A 22,394-nucleotide genomic window follows, 5' to 3' on the forward strand; every position below is an offset into this window, starting at 1 on the left:
TTCTGCCTTTTTCAAAAGAATTTGGTGGTTTACACAGTCCAAGGCTTTTGTAAGATCACAAAAAATACCCACTGGAGACATTTTTTTGTTAATGGCTTCCAAAACTTGGTTGCTGAAAGAGAATATTGCCTGTTCAGTACAAAGACCAGCACGAAAACCAAGCTGATTTTTGCTTAAGATACTGTGGAAGTTGAGATGGTCTACAATTCTCCTGTGCACAAGTTTTTCAAGAATTTTCGCGAAGGTAGTTAATAGGGATATTGGGCGATAGTTTGTAACAATGCTTTGATCACCTTTTTTAAAGAGAGGAATCACTACAGCCAATTTTAGTCTGTCAGGGACAATCCCTTCTTGTAGGGATGCATTGTATATGTTGCATAAGACGGGACTAACAAATTTATAACAGTGTTTCAGTATTTTACTAGAAATATTGTCCACACCAGCAGAATTTTTATTTTTTAATGATCTAATTACTCTTACGACTTCGCTTACAGTGACTGGAGGTAAAGATAACTGTGGGATTCTGTTGCTAATAGCTTTCTGTAGGAGGGAAAATGATTCTTCCATAGAACCGTTACAGCCTGTCTTCTCTGCTGCTCTCAAAAAGTGGTTATTAAATATTTCTGCAACCAACTCAGGTTTCTTTATGATACAGTCCCCTGTTTTAATCTCTACCTGAGACATGTTCCCTGTTGTCCTGCCAGTTTCCCTCTTTATTACATTCCATAAAGCTTTAATTTTATTTTCTGAACTTTCAATTTCTGATTTTATGCAAATACTTTTAGATTTATTTATAACCTTCTTGAGAATGCTACAGTAAAGTTTGTAGTGTTGTTGTTTCTTTGGATCATTACAAGTCCTGAGAGAACTTTATAACATCCTCTTTGTTCTACAAGATGTTATTATCCCTGTAGTGATCCAAGACTTCTTGGCATTGCCTATATGACTATTTCTAACTACTTTATTTGGGAAAGATTGACTCAAATACAGACATGAATTCATTTAAAAATGAATTGTACTTTTTGTTTACATCTGTTTCCCTATAAACTGGGCTCCAGTCTATCTCTTTTAGGCTGTCATTGAATTTTTTAAGGCCCTGTTCATTTATTATCCTAAAAGATTTCCAAGAATGCTCGGAACTGTTGCACACACTGATGTAATTGAGCCTAAGCAATTGACCACCATGATCAGAAAGGCCAAGGATTGGATGTACAGTGATCTCATTGCATTTAGACTTATCTATAAATATATTATCTATCAGACTTTTACTGTTAACAGTAACCCTAGTTGGGAAATCTACTATTGCCATCAGATTATACGACTCTATTAAATGTACTAAATCAGCTTTACTATTGCTCTCATTTAGGAAATCAACATTAAAGTCACCAGTAATTATCAAGTTCTTGGACTTTGAGTACAGTATGTATAATAAAGAATCTAAGTGCTTAAGAAATACATTCAAATTCCCTGAGGGAGATCTATACAGTGCTGCTAACACTACAGCCGTGAAGTCATTTACAGTAATCTCAACACCACATACTTCAATGTGTTGCTCTATACAATGGCTCTTTAAATCTAATGCATAGTAAGATATGTTGTTTTCACATAAATTACCACTCCACCTTTTTCCATGATGGTTCTAGAGTAATGCGCTGCCTGACAGTAACCACTTAGCTGTAACTTTTCAATATCTTTCACATCATGTTCACTAAAACATAATACATCAGTATCTTTTATTCCTTGTGGTTCCTCTAACAGATCAGTAATGTCGTTTACTTTATTAGCAAGTCCTCCCACATTTTGGTGAAAAATTGTCATTTCTTTGGAATTAGAGACAGATGTAAACTTTTGCCTAAAAATTGTCTGTAGCTACAGACACAGTACATTCATTACTAACAGTTTCCTGAAACATTTGAGTTTGAAACTGAGTCTGAATTGATGGCTGGAGCCATTTAAGTGCGATTGGTTCCAACTTTGGGGTACATTTGTGGACTTCTTCCAATATTTTTGTTTTTAAGATGGTACCTAATGCTTTTTTTTCCTGATTTGTTCAGGTGCATACCGTGTCTTGTAAATAATTCTCATCCAAAACTGCTTATATCTACAACACAAGTAATGTTAAAATCCTTACACAATTTTGCTAACTTAGAGTTCGTTTGTGAGACAGCCTCATTTACACAGGACTGTGGGATTAAGTCATGTCTCTTTGGAATGTTCACAACAAATACCTTAGACTGATGAAGCGCCGATATTTTCTTCCTGAGCGATTGTATGACATCATTCCCTTCGTTGCAGGCAACGTTGTTTGAGCCACCTATTAAGATCACACACTCGTTTTTTACTTTTTCAGGATCACACCCCGCTACAACTTCTTAAAGTTTAGCACCTGGCTTCACGATTCCACAAACATCGGCAGCATTAAAACTGCTTTTCACTATATCAGCCATGGCTCTACCATGACTATCAGCATAAATGTGAAGACGATTTGTTGATGTTTCACTCACAGCAGACTGGATCACGCCACTGCCACTTTCATTACTGTTAACCGAACGTTGTGGCTTTAGAAGATCAAACCTAACCTTTTTCCGATAGTTATCAGTACACTCTTCTTACGATTGTTTTCACTTTCTGTGAGACTATTACTAGAACAAAATACATCAAAATTGTTTACATTCTCGAACCTCGAAACATTTACTGTAGACGAAGTTTTAGTGCCGAATGTTTGACGTTTGTTGTGTATTACCTTCCATTCTGATGATTTATCAGCGTCATTTTGCAGCAATGTATCCATGTTCTGGTGAAAGTTTTTGTCCTTCTGTCTGTCTTGAAGCAATGGATCCATGTTTCGCTTCGACTTCAATTCCATATTTTCGGACTTTAGGCCATCTATTTCTACCCTTAGACTGCTGATTACACATTGTAAACTAGCAATACGTTCATTATACTTGAAGAATTCACTTTTGCACTTTGCACACAAATTTTTAACGGCTTCACAGTAACTTATTTTTGGAGTAAAATCGCAGATATCTACACACGCCGCCATCTTGCTTGTATTTTTAATTAGTTTGGAAAAAACTGACATCCTGAAAGCCATGAATCAGGTGGCTGCAGTATTTCTTGACTTCTGAAAAGTGTTTGACTCAGTAACATGTGGACATTTATTAATAAAAGTAATATATTAATGACATGCCAGATAATAACAAGCTCACATGAATCCATTGAGTGCAAGGTTCTGTGGGAAGGCTCATTTGAAAGTCATGTGCATCAGGAGGGCAACAGAAAATGAGTGTCTGGGAGGTGCAGAGATCAACTTTCTAAGGGATGCATGTATCACACTTCACAAAATGGACATTGTTGACATTCAAGATATACAGGGTGAGTCACCTAACGTTACTGCTGGGTATATTTCATAAACCACATCAAGTACTGACGAACCGATTCCACAGACCGAACGTGAGGAGAGGGGCTAGTGTAATTGTTTAATACAAACCATACAAAAATGCATGGAAGTATGTTTTTTAACACAAACCTACGCTTTTTTTAAATGGAACCACGTTAGTTTTGTTAGCACATCTGAACATATAAACAAATATGTAATCAGTGCCGTTTGTTGCATTGTAAAATGTTAATTACATCCGGAGATATTGTAACCTAAAGTTGACGCTTGAAACCTCCGACGTTCAGTGGCGTGTTGTAATAAACACGGGCCACGGTCGGCGAGCAGCATCTGCAGGGACATGTTTACGATGACGACCGTGTTTACGAGTGTGGCTGTAGTGCTCTGTTGTGGTTTGGTCTAGCTGTTGCAGTGTCCGCATGTAGCGCTTGCTGCTATTGTTATTCTGCATTCATCTCTGCACGCAGACCAACTGTAGTACATCGTGTTACCAGACGTCTGTGATAGTGTAGTGTTGTAGAAACTGTGACCATGGTGTATTCGAACTCTGAAAAGGCGGAGATGATACTCATCTATGGCGAGTGTCGACGAAATGCAGCTGAAGCCTGCAGGGTGTATGCAGAACGGTACCCGGACAGAGAGCATCCAACGTGCCGCACATTGCAAAACATCTACCGCCAACTGTATGCAACAGGTATGGTCGTAGCACGCAAACGGGTCCGTAACAGGCCCGTCACAGGAGAAGCGGGTGCAGTTGGTGTGTTAGCTGCTGTTGCCATGAACCCACACGAGTACACGGGACATTGCGAGAGCTGGTGGACTGAGTCAAAGTAATGTCATGCGCATACTGCATCGTCACCGCTTTCACCCGCTTCATGTGTCGCTACATCAGCAATTACATGGTGATGACTTTAATCATCGAGTGCAATTCTATCGATGGGCATTAACAGAGAATGCGTTGCAGTTCTACCTGTGTACCGATGAAGCGGGTTTCAGAAACCACGGGGCAGTGAATCTACGGAACATGCATTACTGGTCCGAGGACAATCCTCGCTGGCTCAGACAGGTAGAGCGACAGTGACCGTGGACTGTAAATGTATGGTGCGGAATCATTGGTGACCATCTCATTGGTCCTCACTTCATTGCAGGGGCCCAAACAGCTGCAACATGCATCGCGTTTCTACAGAATGATCTGCCAACGTTGCTCGAAAATGTCCCACTGGAAACGCGTCGACGGATGTGGTATCAGCATGATGGTGCACCTGCACATTCTGCAATTAACACTAGGCTGACCCTTGACAGGATGTTCGACGGGCGTTTCATAGGACATGGAGGACACATAAATTGGCCAGCCCGTTCTCCTGATCATACACCTCTGGACTTCTTTCTGTGGCGTACGTTAAAGGAGAATGTGTACCGTGATGTGCCTACAACCCCAGAGGATATGAAACAACGTATTGTGGCAGCCTGCGGCGACATTACACGAGATGTACTGTGGCGTGTACGACACTCATTACACCAGAGATTGCAATTGTGTGCAGCAAATGATGGCCACCACATTGAACATCTATTGGCGTGACATGTCAGGACACACTCTATTCCACTCCGTAATTGAACACGGAAACCACATGTGTACGTGTACCTCACCCCTCATGGTAATGTACATGTGCGTCAGTGAAAAAGACCAATAAAAAGGTGTTAGCATGTGGACGTAATGTGCTGTTCCAGTCTCTTCTGTACCTAAGGTCCATCACCATTCCCTTTGGATCCCTACGTAATTCGGTGCTCTCCGATACACACGATCGAACAGCGGAGGAGTGGTACTCAAGCGTCAAATTTAGGTTACAATATCTCCGGATGTAATTAACATTTTACAATGCAACAAACGGCAATGATTATGTATTTGTTTGTATGTTCAGATGTGCTAACAAAACTAATGGGGTTCCATTTAAAAAAACGTAGGTTTGTGTTAAAAAACATACTTCCGTGCATTTTTTTATGGTTTGTATTAACCAATTACACTAGCCCCTCTCCTCACGTTCGGTGTGTGGAATCGATTCGTCAGTATTTTATGTGGTTCACGAAATATATCCAGCGGTAATGTTAGGTGACTCACCCTGTGTTCAAAACAAACCACTAACTTGCACCATGAATGCCAAAAGAAAAATGGTGCACCACAATTATCACAAAGGTTTGCAGCATCAAGATCAAAGGCAGACTCCTTGGGAGTTGCAAATGGTGCAGGATGTTCAGCTACGTATCCACTCTTAAGGAATGCATGTAGGAACATATTGTTGTTAAGGGGTAATGAGAACAGATGGAATGTGATGGCATGCAACCAAATGCAAAACAGTCTATCTTGGATCTTACTGAGAAACTGGCTATCCTTCAAGACATAGGTGCAGACTGTGTGATAATATCTTTTATAGGTACAGAAGAAACAAACATCAAATGGCTGAATTTTTCCAGTGGTGCCAGGTGGTATGAACTGCAATGTCTCTCACTTTTCAAGAGGGATAATTGGCTCTAAGGGAGCACGACATTTACACACAACCAAGAATCAAGCAAAAGCAAGTTATTTGATCTGTTATTGGTCAAAAACAGTGCTCACACCATAGTTGCAGTTCTCTTAAGTCCATTTTCCCACTCTTGCATAACGTAAATATCCCCTGCTGCACTTGCAAGATCATGCACACCGAAAGAATCGTAGAGGACAGAGCACCTCCAACTTCTAGTAGCACAGTAAATAACTTTCCAGCCAATTTTTCATCCATGGATGTGTTAAGGCATTGACATTAGTTGATCTTGATACAACTCTCTTGATACCTCTAATTTCCAGGGTTCCTTTCATATGCAGTTCCTTTCCAGGTGGGACCTGGTCAGAGTTGAAAACAAATTTCTTGTTTGAAGTTATGCAGTCATCCACTGCTTCCCTTGAAATTCCGGTAATCTATGTTGTGTGCAGTTCGATGCGATTAGCATAGTAGGTCACTATCGTGCACCATCTGTGAATTGTATCGAGCATCCTTGAAATGCGCAAACACCAGTTTTTATAACAAGTAACCTTGTCCTTCCTTGAATATCCATAGTTTTTCTTATGCACTATACCAGAATGTTGCTGCAGACTTATTTGAAATCTCTTTCTTTGCTGTGCTGTGGATGATCTTCTGTGTACATAATTATATGTAGTACCCGCTCATGGGATAACGATTGTCCTTTCCTACATTTCACTGGAGACGGGATTTGTGGCTCCCTGATCTGACAGTGATGATGAACTACATGACTCTACACTTGTTCCAGTATCACTTTAAGCATGTATCATCATCGTACTCCTCATGTACATTGTCTGCGCAGTTGACACCACACATTCCACTGACACATCTTGCACAAGCGCTAATATTTCACCTGCCACTTCTTTCTCACTCTGCAAAATGCTGTGGGTTCCCTTCTAATGAAATGTCAACTTTGGCAGATGTTGTAGATATAATTCAACATTTGCAGTGTTTATCGTTGCCATTTCTCTGCTTTGTATCAACACACCACTACTACTGCTGTGAGTTACTTGTCGACTAAGCAGTTAAACTATGCTCCGTGGCCTCACACTGTGCTCACCTTTGGATGCCTCCAGTCCTGCCCCCTGTTGCCATTAGCAGCCAATATTGTGGCTACATTGTAGACAATATCTAGGGAATTGAATCCATAAACATCATTGACCTTTTGTGACCTCACACTCAAGGGGTTCCTTGTCAGACATATTGTAGATGGTTCAATCATTTACCCTGGAGTAGTATAAGAAAGGAGCTCCACAAATATTCAGTCACCTCTTGACAAGATTTCACAGTGGTGCAGATATTGATGACTTGCTTTAAGTGTTTAGAAGTAAAATTATGTTATAAGCAAAATATAGTATCTTCTGAGTACAGTACCAGTCACAATTGCAATCAGTCAACTCATACAAATACCTCAATTTGTGGTGATATATACAGGGTGTTACAAAAAGGTACGGCCAAACTTTCAGGAAACATTCCTCACACACAAAGAAAGAAAATATGTTATGTGGACATGTGTCCGGAAACGCTTACTTTCCATGTTAGAGCTCATTTTATTACTTCTCTTCAAATCACATTAATAATGGAATGGAAACACACAGCAACAGAACGTACCAGTGTGACTTCAACACTTTGTTACAGGAAATGTTCAAAATGTCCTCCGTTAGCGAGGATACGTCCATCCGCCCTCTGTCGCATGGAATCCCTGATGCGCTGATGCAGCCCTGGAGAATGGCGTATTGTATCACAGCCGTCCACAATACGAGCATGAAGAGTCTCTACATTTGGTACCGGGGTTGCGTAGACAAGAGCTTTCAAATGCCTCCATAAATTAAAGTCAAGAGGGTTGAGGTCAGGAGAGCGTGGAGGCCATGGAATTGGTCCGCCTCTATCAATCCATCGGTCACCGAATCTGTTGTTGAGAAGCGTACGAACACTTCGACTGAAATGTGCAGGAGCTCCATCATGCATGAACCACATGTTGTGTCGTACTTGTAAAGGCACATGTTCTAGCAGCACAGGTAGAGTATCGCATATGAAATCATGGCGGTCAATCGAGGAAGTACAGTACATACTGACGAAACTGAAACGAGCTCTAACATGGAAATTAAGCATTTCCGGACACATGTCCACATAACATCTTTTCTTTATTTGTGTGTGAGGAATGTTTCTTGAAAGTTTGGCCGTACCTTTTTCTAACACCCTGTATATGGAATGATTTCGTAGGCTCAATCATAGTTAAAGCATAGGATAAGTGCTTCAGTCTACAAAGGAGATTACTTACAAAACACTAGTATGACCAACCTAAAATATTGCTAAAGTGTGCAGGATAAGTACCAAATAATACTAACAAGATATAACAAATGTGTATAAAGAAAGGCAGCGCAAATGGTCACATTTGATTAACTTGCGGTACAACATTAGGGTAATGCTGAAGAACTTGAACTGGCAGATGCTGCAAGATAGATGTCAGCTACACTATGTGATCAAAAGTATCGGGACACCTGGCTGAAAATGAATTAAAAGTTTGTGGCACCCTCCATCGGTAATGCTGGAATTCAATACAGTGTTGGCCCACTCTTAGCCTTGATGACAGCTTCCGCTCTCGGAGGCGAACATTCAGTCAATTGCTGGAAAGTTTCTTGGGGAACTACAGCCCATTTTTCATGGAGTGCTGCACTGAGGTGAGGTATTGATGTTGGTCGGTGAGGTCTGGCACAAAGTCGGCGTTCCAAAACATTCGAAAGGTGTTCTATAAGATTCACGGCATAACTCTGTGCAGGCCAGTCCATTACAGGCAGGTTATTGTCATGTAACCACTCTGCCACAGGCTGTGCATTATGAACAGGTGCTCGATCATGTTGAAAGATGCAATCACCATCCCCAAATTTGTCTTCAACAGTGGGAAGCAAGAAAGTGCTTAAAACATCAATGTACTCCTGTGCTTTGATAGTGCCATGCAGAACAACGAGGGGTCCAAGCCCCCTCCATGAAAAACACGGCCACACCATGACACCACCGCCTCTGAATTTTACTGTTGGCACTACACACACTGACAGATGATGTTCACTGAGCATTTGCCATACCCATAGCCTGCCATCAGATCGCCACTTTGTGTACCATGATTTGTCACTCCACACAATGTTTTTCCACTGTTCAATCGTCCAACGTTTACGCTTCTTATACCAAGCGAGGCGTGGCTAATGAGCAGCTGCTTGAGCATGAAATCCAAGTTTTCTCACCTCCCGCCTAACTGTCATAGTATTTGCAGTGGATCCTGGTGCAGTTTGGAATTATTGTGTGAGGGTCTGAAAAGATGTCTGCCCATTATGCATTACAACGCCCTTCAACTGTCGTCTGTGTCCGTCAGTCAGCAGACGAGGTCGGCCTGTACACTTTTGGGCTGTATGTGTCCCTTCAAGTTTCCACTTCACTGAAAAAGTGGACCTAGGGATGTTTAGGAGTTTGAAAATCTCGCATACAGACGTATGACACAAGTGACACCCAATCCCCTGACCATGTTCGAAGTCCGTCAGTTCCGCGGAGTGCCCCATTCTGCTCACTCGCAATGTCTAATGACTACTGAGGTTGCTGATATTGAGTACCTGGCAGTAGATGGCAGCACAATGCACCTAATATGAAAAACATGTTTTGGGGCATGTCTGGATACTTTTGATCACATAGTGTATTTAACCAAAGCCCATTTAAAAAGATGTAAGAACTGATATTAAATGAGTGATCTACGAATATGTTTACACTCTCCTACATATCTCTCCCATAGAACCACAAAAGCAAGATCAGATTAATTATGGTACACAGAGGCTTTGACTTGCCCAAATAGCCACACGTGTTAGTGTGCCACTTTTGGGATTTGGGAAAGCATCCCAGGATCGGATCAAATCCAGCTGGTGGATTAATAATGAATGGTAATGTGTTGGGCAGCCAGTATGTGGTTTATAGGTGGTTTCCCACATCGAACTAAGTGGTTACTGGGCTGTTACCCACATCCGGCCTCATTGTGTTCCTCGTGAACATTGTCCCCACAGTCGACACCACACAGTCCACTGACATACCTTGCAGAAATGCTAATATTTCAACTGCCACTTCTTTCTCACAAACATTTCAAAAATGTTCTCGCATATCAGCTGAAGCAGATGGGGTAGTTTTGGCATGGCTGGCTGTCCCAATGAGATAAGCAGTTCTGAGGGAATTTTGCCTACTCCAGGGGCCTTCAGCTTAAATATGAGGGTATTTCGGAAAGTCAAGATACACCATACGCCAGAGGAACAGAAGAGTTTTGGCAAGCAAGTTGGCAACACTGGTGTTAACCTTGAACCGTTAGCTTTCTCCTCGCCGTCGTTCAGCAGTTGAACATTGCTTCTGGTTGGAGTAGGTCTTGTTTAAATGGCTGTGCCGATTCAGAATCCCACCAAATGCAAAGTGCACTCCGTCATACATTTTCTTCATGCAAAAGTCAACGACCAGCGGATAGTCACAAAGAAATTGTGTCTGTTTATGGGAACATTATGGATCAACAAAATGTAACGAAATGGTGTCGTCATTTCTCTGAAGGTAGGACCGATGTTCATGACGAACAAAGAACAGTTAGGCCATCTGTGATCTCTGATGCCCTTCTTTGGAGAACAGAGAAAGCAATTCGTTTGAATAGACATCTCACATTGAAAGAATTGCTTCAGATCATACTGGACATGTCAGTGACAACTCTTTATGATGTTGTGACTGTCAAGTTAGGGTACAGGAAATTGTGTGCGCGCTGGGTTCCAAAACTGTTAACGGAAGAACACAAAAAGAAAAGGATGGGCTTTGCACTCGACTTCCTCACACGCTATGCTGAAGCAGGTGTTTAGTTCCTTGATCACATTGTGACACGTGGGTTTATCACCATACACCTGAATCCAAGCAACAATCAATGCAATGGCGCCATTCGAATTCACCGAAGGCCAAGAAATGCAAAATGTTGATTTCCGCGAAGAAATTCATGGCTTCTATTTTTTTGGGACAGACAAGGCATTCTTCTGTTGGAATTTGTGCCTCCTGGAACGACAATTAATGCTGCTACATATTGCCAGACTTTGAAACGTCTTTGCAGGGCAATTCAAAACGAACGCAGGGGAATGCTGACAAGTGGAGTCCGCTTGCTTCATGACAATGCTCGGCCTCACACAGCGCTCATAACCAAAGCACTACTCAAACAATTAAAATGGGATGTATTGGACCATCCACCATACAGCCCGGACCTTGTGCCCACTGACTTCCATACCTTCCGTTACCTGAAGTCACATCTTGGTGGAACATCATTCCACGACGATGAAGAGATCAAAGATGAAGTTGAAATGTGGTTCCGACAACAGGCGGCAATCTTCTATGACTGTGGGATACAAAAGCTTGTGCACCGACTTAACAAATGTTTGGATAAATGGGGTGATTATGTCAAAAAAATAACAAGTAATCCTGTTAATAAGATGTGAGTGACATTTTCTAAATAAATGTTCTGTTTAAGGACTGCGAGCCATTGTATCTTTACTTTTTGAAATGCCCTCGTATTTCAGTGTTCTGTCAAATTCTTCTCGCGGTATCTTATCTCCCATCTCATTCACATTCACTACTTCTTCATTTGCATAATGTTGTCTTCAAGTACAAACTTGGCCATCTATATATTCCTTCCACCCTTTGGCCTTCCCTTCTAGGTTTAAAAGCTGGCTTGCCATCTGAGTCTTTAATATTCACGGTGGTTATTCCCTTTTCTCCAAAGGTCTCTTTAATGTTCCTGTATGGAGCATCTGTCTTCCCCATAGTAATGCATGCTTTTACAGCTTTGGTATTTTGCACTTTCTGGTAATCTCATTTTCAGATGCCTACACGACTTTTTGCATGCTTCAGTTGCTAAATTTTTATATTTTCTCATTTCATCAGTCAAGTTCAATTTCTTGTGTTATTCAAGAATTTCTTCGAGGAATTGTCTTTTTGCCTATTTCATCCTATACTGCCTTCTTCATTTCATCTTGCAAAGCTGCCCATTCATCATCTGTTGTATTCCTTTCCCCATTTCAGTCAGTTGTTGCCTAATGTTTCCTTTGAAACTCTCTGCAACCTCTGGGGTTTTTTTTCCAGGTCCCATCTCTTTAACTTCAACTTTTTCCATTTTTAATCTGCAATTCATAATCAATAAATCATGACCAGAGTCCGCATCTGCCCCTGGAAATGTTTCACAGTTTAAAATCTGTTTACAAAACTCATGTTATACCATTATGTAATCAATCTTAAATCTTCCAGCTCTTTAGATCTCTTCAGTGTAAAGAACCCTCATATACAATTCTTAAACATAGTGTTAGCAGTGATTAAATTGTGCTCTGTGCAAAATTCCACTAGGTGGCTATCTCCTTCATTAATTTCCCGAGGCAATGTTCTCCAACTATTTGTTACGACCCCAACCTCAGGGATTGTAATGTGCCAGATGAATGGGAGAGATGGTTTGGGAGAGAGGGGTGCATGATGTCGGGGTACACAGAGATACACAGGCAATTTTGGCGTTGACTTGAGATTCTGTCAAAGAATGCACATTACCACTGCTGATCCAGGTGAAGGTGGTGCAGTGTGTGTATGTGTGTCAGCATAATCACCAGCACCAGTGTATACTGCTCCAGCACCTAACCTCCCTGCCTCTGCCACATGATGGCTTCTGTCCTCTCCATGGCCACGTGGCCAGTAGCATGCATTGGCTGAGCCGGAAGCCCCACGCCGACCCTCCAGAGCGTAGCTAGCTATTCTATCCAGCACTATTCTTGATCTCCATGTTGAACACTGAAGGGAAGCAGCCAGCAGTCTTCGTAGTAGCAGAGTCTCAGCGGCTCCAGTCGCCCGCCTGGGGTGGCTCTGCCTGTGATTGAGGACAGCTGCAGACCTTGTAGGCCACAAGATCACACCCAGGCTCTGCCCTTTCAGACACCAGCTTGCAGTCAGTCAGACATCACCCAGAGAGCAGAGGCTGACCACTGCCCGTACCTCTGCAGTGCTAAGTTTTGCATCCACCACAGCTGCTATGTGTTGTATAGTGGAGCTTGGTAGTTGATTCAGTGGGCCAGCTGGCCCCAGAATATGTCAGCAGATGGTCGTCATGGTCAGTCTGTAACTTAAACAATTGTCATTCTCTCAGGCTTCAGACGCTGACAGAATGGTGATATGACTGCTTACCTTGACCCTCTGGACTCACTTATTTATACTCCTTTTTGTACACTTGTGATGTTGTTCCTCTGAGGGGAAAACTGGAGTGTTCCCTTATAATTATAATGTCAGCTGTGGCTGTAACTGCAACACACAGTTTGTTTGTAGCATGACAGTGCCCTGTGCAGCACCTAGTAACTTTACATCTATCTCCTCTATCTCCAGACTTGCTTATAGTGCCTGCCAGGCCGTGCTTCCTCACCTGCAAGTCGTGCTGTAAATCTGCCTTGCAGAACTGTTTGCTTAGTATCAACACTGCCAGCACTCACTACCCGATGGGTCTGTCGCCCCCATAACTAGTGCCTTCAGGCCATACCTGCACAAAATTTTCAAGAATTTCTAAATCCATGCTTATACTTAATCATGGCACAGCATACCTCCTCCATTCTGTGAAGATTCATCCCGAATCTTTAATATTGAGCTCCCACTAAACTACTTGAAAGCCTGAAACTTTCCTGGCAGATTAAAACTGTGTGCCAGACCGAGACTCGAACTCGGGACCTTTGCCTTTCGTGAGCAAGTGCTCTACCATATGAGCTATCTGCCAGTACCTCGTTTCCTACCTTCCAGACTTTACAGAAGCTCTCCTGCGAACCTTGCAGAACTTGCCCATGAAAGGCAAACGTCCTGAGTTCAAGTCTCGGGCCGGCACACAGTTTTAATCTGCCAGGAAAGTTTCTTATCAGTGCACACTTCACTGCAGAGTGAAAATCTCATTCTGGCACTTTAATGCTAATAATTTATACATTGAGGACGTCCCGTCCCCCCTCCCCCCCCTCCAATTCACTATGTAATGTTCTCACATGGAACTTCTTATCACACTTGCATTGCTCACCCCCCCCCCCCCCCCTTTTCACTAACTACCATGTACTGTTATTATGTACCTCTAATATACTAATTAAGTACTTAAAACTAATCACTTCACTGACCAATGCCATTCAACCATCCTGCTGGCAATTGGCAAATCTACAGCCTGTTTCTGCTTGCATTTTACCCAGAAATACAGTACATAAATGTGTGCTAGAAACATGCCCCAACTGGTAGCCAACACATTCATGGTGTTATTGCTCCTGCAAATCATCTATAAGGTGCAACATTTGTTCTGTTGAAATTCTCCCCTGCTTGGACTCTATCAGTTTGTCGAAGGACTGCATAAGTTCTGGATTGAATGTGTTGTTCACCGGTAAATAGGTTAAATTTTGAATGGGTAATACCCTCAGAGATCCTTCCAGCCAACAACATATTCTGTGAAAAGTGTCACAGCATTTGAACCTGTGAGCATAGTGAGAAGATGAAAGTCCATCCCAAGTACCTCACAAGTCTTGCCATTAATAATCTTTCCTCTTGTTTGAAGCTTGAGTTTTCTCAACCCTACGGATCTTCCTCCTTTGTAGCAAAACAACCATACAGTTTCTGGCATGAATACTGATTACAATCAGTGTGATCCCATTCTCTGAAAGTAAGTCCAAGTTGGCAGAAGTCCCTTCCTACAACTTGTTCCACTTTCTTCGCCCAGAAACAAACTCACTTAACATATCTGTGTAACAGTCCATACCTGTCCACCCAGACAGATCACAACCCTCCCTCTTCTGAGAACACACAGTAAAAAAAAAAATCTTTGGCAATAAAAATACACGCTCTCTGATACACTAATGTGGTAAAACAAAAACAAAAACAAAAAAATTACAATCATATGACTTACGCACCCTTAGCCTATGTGGCACATCATGCACCTCACATTGCTCAAAAATTTCAGTTCCCTTTTTTTTTACCCCTTAGCTTTGCTGATAACTGCAGTATCTCATCTACCATTCCTTTAAATGGCTTTATGCGACTGACGTGTATAACATTTGCCCACCAAGTGGTAGCAGGAGAACACACACATAAAAAAGGTATTATGTATGCAAGCTTTTGGAGTCAGTGGCCCCTTCTTCTGGAAGAAGTGTTGAAGGTGAAGAAAGAGGAGTGAAGGAAAAGGATTGGAGAGGTTTAAGAAAAGGAGTGGAGTTGAAAACTGATTCAGAACCGTGTGTCAAGGGAAACTTACTGGACAGGATGAGAAGCAAAGAGCTCTGAAAGCTTGCATGTATAATACCTTTTTTATATGTGTGTTCTCCTGCTGCTACTTGGTGAATAGATTTTTTAAAATGTATCCCATTACCTTATACTGTCAAAAATTGTTTGTTTTCATTGATGTGTAAAACAGTCCTTTTTGTGGGGAACTGTAGCTTCATATTGTCTGGTGAGAACAATTCCACGACTGGTAAAGTCCATGATACTAAGTTAAAAATGTATTTGTTTTCACTAGCTTGTTCAAGAATTCAACTATTTTTGGGAAGTCCTTTATGAACCATCTATAATTTTTACAAAGACCAATTGGTTACTGTACCTGCTTAGTTGTTTGAGATGTCAGAAAATTTTGAACTGCATCGGTAAGATGAGGATCAGTCTGTCTGCCATGTTCACTTACCACATGCCCCATGTAGTTTACCTGAGTTTGCGCATAATAGTAGTTGTACTTACTTAATGTAAAAAGTGCCAACTGTAGGCTGGTTACAGACATCCTCCAAATGTCTCGCATGCTCCGGTAAAACCTTTGAATAGACAGTTATGTCATCCAGATACACCAGACAAGGTTTTGGTTTTAAACCTGTCAATACCTCGTCAAACAACTGCAGAAAACTTGACAGTGTGTTCTTTAGTTCAAACAACACATGCTTGTAATGGAAATGGCCACCCGGTACTGTAAATGCTATTTTTGGCCTATCCTCAGGCACTACATCCAATTGATGGTACCTGCTCCTGTCATCCTTAGTTGTAAACAACAGATACTGCTCTAGATTATCCAAAAGTTTCTGTGATGTTTGGAATTGGATGAGCATCCAAAAAGTTTGCGTATTTAGATATGTGTAGTCATAGCGAAATCTCTATTTTCTTGTTCCATACACTATTTTCTTTGGCATGACCTCTATACCGTATTCACACTCTATATTCACTCCCTACTTGCTATCACTTAGTTTAGTTTAGTTTTAGTTGTGTCATGTTCCGTAGATCATTTTCCTGATTATTTTATCGATATGATGTGGAACAAGTCAGATTACAAAATAAAAATACACACATGAATAGTGCTAATATTAACCCTCTAACGATAAGGTGAAGTTTCCTGATATAAACGGTAAGGTGGGGTTGGATCAGACCCCACCCTCCAAATATCGATTTTTCAGGGTAAAATAAAAAATGAATAATGGGAAAAAGTTTTATCAATTAAAAACATATAATATTTGTTATAACAACAAGTTTTTTTATTTTTATAGTCAATAAGTAAGAATATAAAGTAATTTGGAAAAAATAGGAACTTGATTACAAAAAAATACCTTAATAGAAATATTCTCTATAAAATTATTGAAAACATAGTAAAAATCAATAGATTCAGTCACCAACTAGGAACTTGAGTGCTTTAGAAATTCTAAAGATAGGAACTAAATGAGAAACATCTCTTACTAATTGTAGAAAATAATTATAGTGTCAGCAGTTTCGAAATATAAAGTTCTCAATAATAAATGCCTTTGTACACATAATGTAATAGGAACAAATAATAAATGTATAATGTTATCCTGGAAACAATCACATACAGCCCTGAAAATACATATTTGGCACAATTTATCGCATCTCAGTTTCCTTACAGCCAGGGCATGTAATAACTTTATGTTCCCCACATATAGAACAATTACACTTACTACAAAAAGCATTCCCCTTCCTATCTTTTGATCTGTCACAAAAATCACATCTTCTTTTCTTTAGTGGCTGTGCTTGGGTAGGCTTGTCTAATTCGATTGGTTCTTTTTCTAAAACTTTTACAATAGACGAACTGAGCTCTCGGGGAAGATGTGTGTTATTCAACCTCTTTTCCATAAGAGGTTTTGTCAAGGATAGCGCAAGATTTTTGAGAAAAGATATTCTCGCGGCATTTGAAAAGCTGTCCATTTTGCTATTGCTTTTGTAAATGATAAAACTATTTATAGCAGTGATGTCTAAAATAGCATAAAAGTACCGCATGGGCCATCTTCTCGATTTTCTTTTTGTGGTCCTGCTGTGGCAAAGCATATCTAATACATCGACCCCTCCTTTAGTTATATTGTAGAACTCCACAATTTCAGGCTTATTTGATTTTTCATTTATCTCTCCAGAGAAGTGCATAGACGATATCAGTAAAACTTTATTTTTCTTTGGGGTAAATGACACAAAAGTTTTGTCGTCCTGATACATAAATGTTGAAGAGCCTACTGGAGTGGAAAGCAGCATTGATGGTGGTATTTGCGGTTTGTTCCTCCTCAATGTACCTACAAATGTGATTTTCTTTTGGAGGAGGGCGTCAGTCATCTCCAGTTGTCTGCTGTAATGTTTCTATTAGAACCCCTGATAGATTCCGTCAGGCGCAAAACATACTGGGCAGGTAAAGGCAAATCTCCAGGTCTCCTCTTTATTCTGGTGTCCTTGCCAGTGTATGAAATGCCATGCACAAAATAAAATGTCCTTGCGTCACATAGTGACATTATTTTCAAACCATATTTGTCAGGTTTCGATGGGATATACTTTTTGAATGGACAGGCACCCCAAAAACTCGGTACAGTCTCATCTACTGTGACATATTCAGATGGACTATAATTTTTTTCACTGTTAAATTCAAACATGTCCCACTCTTCTCTGAAAGCAGCAAATTTGTTGTTGATTTTTCTGGTCTCTCTGGTGGCTTTGTCATCGAAGCGGAGGTTTTCTAGAAGAAATGCAAACCTTTTCTTGCACGTACTGCAACGGAATACCGGAGGTACATAGGTTGCTGAGAACATCTCATCTACACTGAGCATAGAATTTTTTAGGACACCACTCATGAAGAGAAGGCCCATCAACCCTTTTATTTCAACGCTCTCTGTTGGTGAATGAAACCACTGGACCGTATTGTACTTTTGCCTAGATTTCTCGATTTCAAGATTTGTGTACAAAACAATTTTTTCTATAATTTTCAAATCTATAAATAATAAAAATTTTCCAATTCACTAATGACCCCCGTTGCTTCCCCATGTGGACCAGGGAAATGAGTAATAATATTTGACGCTGGTGTCCTAGAAAATTTTGAATGGATGGGTTTGTTGGTCCATATTGTCTCGTAAGTCTTTACCTAGCTCAAAATTTCTCTCATCATCTATATCTGACTGAGAATTATCCAACTCAACTGCTCCTGCTGCACAATGAAATACATCATCCTCGTCATCGGTATTAGATAATACATCATCTTCGGTTTCTGAACAGTTTCCTGCATCGATATTGTTGCCATCCTCTGACTCAGCCTCCTGTTGGAGAAACTTGTTGTATATGTCCCCAGGAGTTCTAAGGAGTTGATGCGCCAGTTTAGTAAGATACTAGAAGAGAAAACAAAACTTAGATGTAATATAAACATCAATATGGGGTTGGATCCTCCCCACAAAAGAAACTAATAAATGTGACGTAAACAGTAAGGTGGGGTCGGATCCAACCCGAGCACGGGTAATGTAGGTTTCGGATAGAGAGGGTAGCTGCAGGTCACTCACCAGACTGATGTGGCCTCCTCGGCGTTCTCGGGACGACTGGCTGGTTGGGTAGCTGGAACCACAGCGCTCTCAGAAAAGGGAGTGGGGAGTTACAAACAAAACAGACTTGCTGGGGTCGGATCCAACCCCAACCTTACCATTAGAGGGTTAATATTATTGAAATTTTTAGTTCTACACACACAACTACATTTAGAGGTAAATATTTATTTATTTATTTGTTTATTTATTTATTCAATAAATTCTTCAACTAATGGTTACAGATGCCTTATTATATGATATAGCTTCCTATAAAATTGTGTGCTATCCCATGTTAGTATATGATGATGTGTCACTGGGGTTGCTAGTAACCCTCTATTGGTACGAGATAAATCACTAAACCTCAGCAATAAGTTTTCCATAGCCCTTTGATCACAGCCCTTTAAGTGACCCACTTTTCCTCATAACACTTCCGTGGTAATGGTTTGCTTGCAAGACTTCCAGCGTGGCTATTATGCACTTTTTGACTGAGTCACTTCCCTCTGCAAAAGTTCCAATTGCTTCCCCCAACTGGATTAAATTTCCACTGAGTTCTACTGTTTGTTGTCAATGATCAACTTAGTATTATGATTTCCGAGAAACTATAGCCTGAAAATCACTGAATAACCTTCACCTACACGTGGCAATACCTCAATGCATTAGTTCTCCCAACTGAAAACTCGAGAGCTGCCACACCCACTGATTCCTCACTATTATCACCAACCCCACGTAACCTGTACTGTGATGGCCTCCGTCTCCTCTTTGCCACAAGGTCCATTACTAATAAAGGATACATGTGCCCTGTGTCTATCAAAAATCTCTGTTTATTGCTACTCACCAAGCCCACTAAGCAGCGTTCCATCTGTACACTAATGTGTACAGTGTTACGTTCTGTCAGGACTGCCTTCCAGTGGTTGAATCACTCTAGTTTTCTACATTGCTTCCCTATATGCCCCTCCCGACTACATATATAATACCAAATTTCAGAAGCGTACACCCGGTAGTCCACTCTTTGCTCTTTTGTAATATCCATCTCCTCTATATGTGTTGAGATCCGAAGAGCTGACACTAAGTCCTCCAGAGTTTCCATTCATACCCTGACACCTCTGCGGGTATACCACCAGAAAAATGTCCACTGCTCTCTTCTGCATCTTGCAACAACACCCTGTTAGCTTCTGCATACTGCTTCTGCATATTTCTTTGCATTCACTTTACAGATTCTATCTGAGAATGCCTCCACATACTTGTTGTTCTGCATTGAAGAAGTACTAAGTTTCTCCTAAAAAATCATGCACTATTTTGCTTTTGGTACCACTGGCAAGTCCTGTGGCTCACTCCTAAAACGTTTGTGCTTTACTCAAGGTCTCAGAATATACAACATATGCTTTGGCATTCCCTGCATACTAGCAACATGGAGGGTTATGTTGTATGGCCACCTATGCCCTTCCACAGCGTCCCTAACATACTTAATAAAAATTGTCACGTCCTCCATTGCCTTGCCCAAGAGGGGATTAAGTAGTACGACCACTGCTGGGTCATATGGAAGAGAAGGAATTCTCAATCAAGACTTATTTTCATCTGATTCCAATTGCGGCTGAACTTGACTCACTGACCCAGCTTCTAACTCATGATAAAGTTTGAAATTTCTCTGCCCGTCAGGTTCAGTTCCTCTCTCAATACATGCACTAGCTGAGCTAAATCAGCAATTGCTTCTACGGCAGTAGTTGCAGCACATTTCCACCATTTTGCCTACAGTACTACTACCTTAAACCATCTATTAAAAAAACCACAAACTCCGATTCAATCACCCTAGACACATAAATCTAACCACAGATTAATGCTTTCAGCAAATCATCACCCATCTACACTCAGTACAGTTACTAGTCAATGACCATTTCGCCTACACAGAACAAGTAGCTGCTACAGCTCTGGTACATGGCAAATTACGCCCAGACAAAAGACAAAATGGTCACCTCACTGGCACTAAATTATCATGTCTATCATTACCTCTAAACAAAGACAAGTCCATGGGTTGCTGTGGCTTCACAATAATTTGAAACATCACTTAACCTAACTTACACAAACTCTTGACACCTAGAACAAACACCAAAAATAACATCTGAGTTGATTCCACCAAATGCACATAAAGTGCCACAGCATCACTCACGACTCACCAAATTCTGCTCTCTCTCCTCATACCATAGTGCTGGACGCTTTTTGACACCAAATTGTTATGACTTACCAACCTCAAGGATTGTAATGTGTCAGAATCACAGAGATACGGTTTGGGTGAGAGGGGTGAATCATGCCAGGGTATGCAGAGATACACAGGCACGTTTGGCATTGACTTTATTCTGTCGAAGAATATCCAGTGCCTCTGCTGATCCTTGTGATAAGAGGTTGGTGTGTATACATGTGTCAGTGCAAACACCATACTGGTATCATGTGCTCTGGCACCCAGCAGCTCCATCCCCATGATGTAATGGCCGCTGACCTCTCCGTGGCCGTACATCAGCTGAGCCGGAAGCCCCATGCCAGCCCACCAGAGTTTGGCTGGCTATTCCATCAAGTGCTACTCGTGGTCTCCATGTAGAGTGCTGAAGGGAAACCACCAGCAGCCATCGTTATCGTAGAGTCTCAGCGGCTCCAGTCGCTCACCCAGGGCAACTCGGTCTGTGAGTGAGGAGAGCCGTTGACCCAGGAGGCCGCTAGATCGTGCCCCAGCTCTGCCCTCACAGACACATATTTCTGTCCCTGAGATGACATCACCCAGAGAGCAGAGGCTGGTCATCCACCTGCTCAGTGGGCCTGCTGGCCACGGAAATTTGTCATCAGACTGTCGTCTTGGTTGGCCTGAAACTTAAACAGTTGTCATTCTCTCCGGTTCCAGTAATGACAGAATGGCAACTTGACAGCTTACCTTGAGCCTCTGGACTCAATCATTTATAATCCTTTTCATATACCTTTGACATAGTTCCTCTGGAGGGGAAAAGTAGAGTGTTACGTGATAATTATAATACCAGCTTTTTCTAGCCCACTTTGGCTGTAATTGCAACACACAGGTTTTTCAGAGCACATCAGTGCCCTGTGTTGTTCCTGATTACTGCACACCCATCTCTACATTTGTTTATAGTGCCCACCAGTTGTGCTTCCTCCCCTGCGAGTGGTGTTGTAAGCCTGCCTCGCAGAGCTGTATACTTACCATCAACATTGGCAGAACCCACTACCCAATGTGTCCATCGGCCCTTTAACTTGTACCTTCTGACCACAGCTGCGCAAAATTTTCAACAATTCCTAATTCCATGCCTATACTTACTCGAGGCAAAACATATTTTTCTGTCTCATCCTTTTCATACCATTGATTCCAGTCCCCCCATTACAATCAAATTTTTGTGTCCCTTAACTATCTGAATAATTTCTTATTTCTGATCACACATTATTTCAATCTCTTCATAATCTGTGGATCTAGTAGAAATACAAACTTATATTACAGTGGTGAGTGTCGGCTTCATATCTGTCTTGGCTACAATAAGGCATTCACTATGCCGTTCATAGTAGCACACCTGTATATCTGTTTTCTCATTCATTATTAGATGTGCTCCTGCA

General features: G+C 41.3%; 1 protein-coding gene across 3 annotated transcripts in view; it reads left to right on the forward strand.

Moving 5' to 3' along the window:
- LOC126101581 (vesicular glutamate transporter 1-like) overlaps positions 1 to 22,394 on the forward strand; it is a 134,337-nt gene that overhangs the window by 105,653 nt on the left and 6,290 nt on the right. The gene's annotated exons all lie outside the window — the stretch shown is intronic.

The sequence above is a fragment of the Schistocerca cancellata genome, chromosome 9 (assembly GCF_023864275.1).
Source record: "Schistocerca cancellata isolate TAMUIC-IGC-003103 chromosome 9, iqSchCanc2.1, whole genome shotgun sequence".
NCBI classification, from domain to species: domain Eukaryota; kingdom Metazoa; phylum Arthropoda; class Insecta; order Orthoptera; family Acrididae; genus Schistocerca; species Schistocerca cancellata.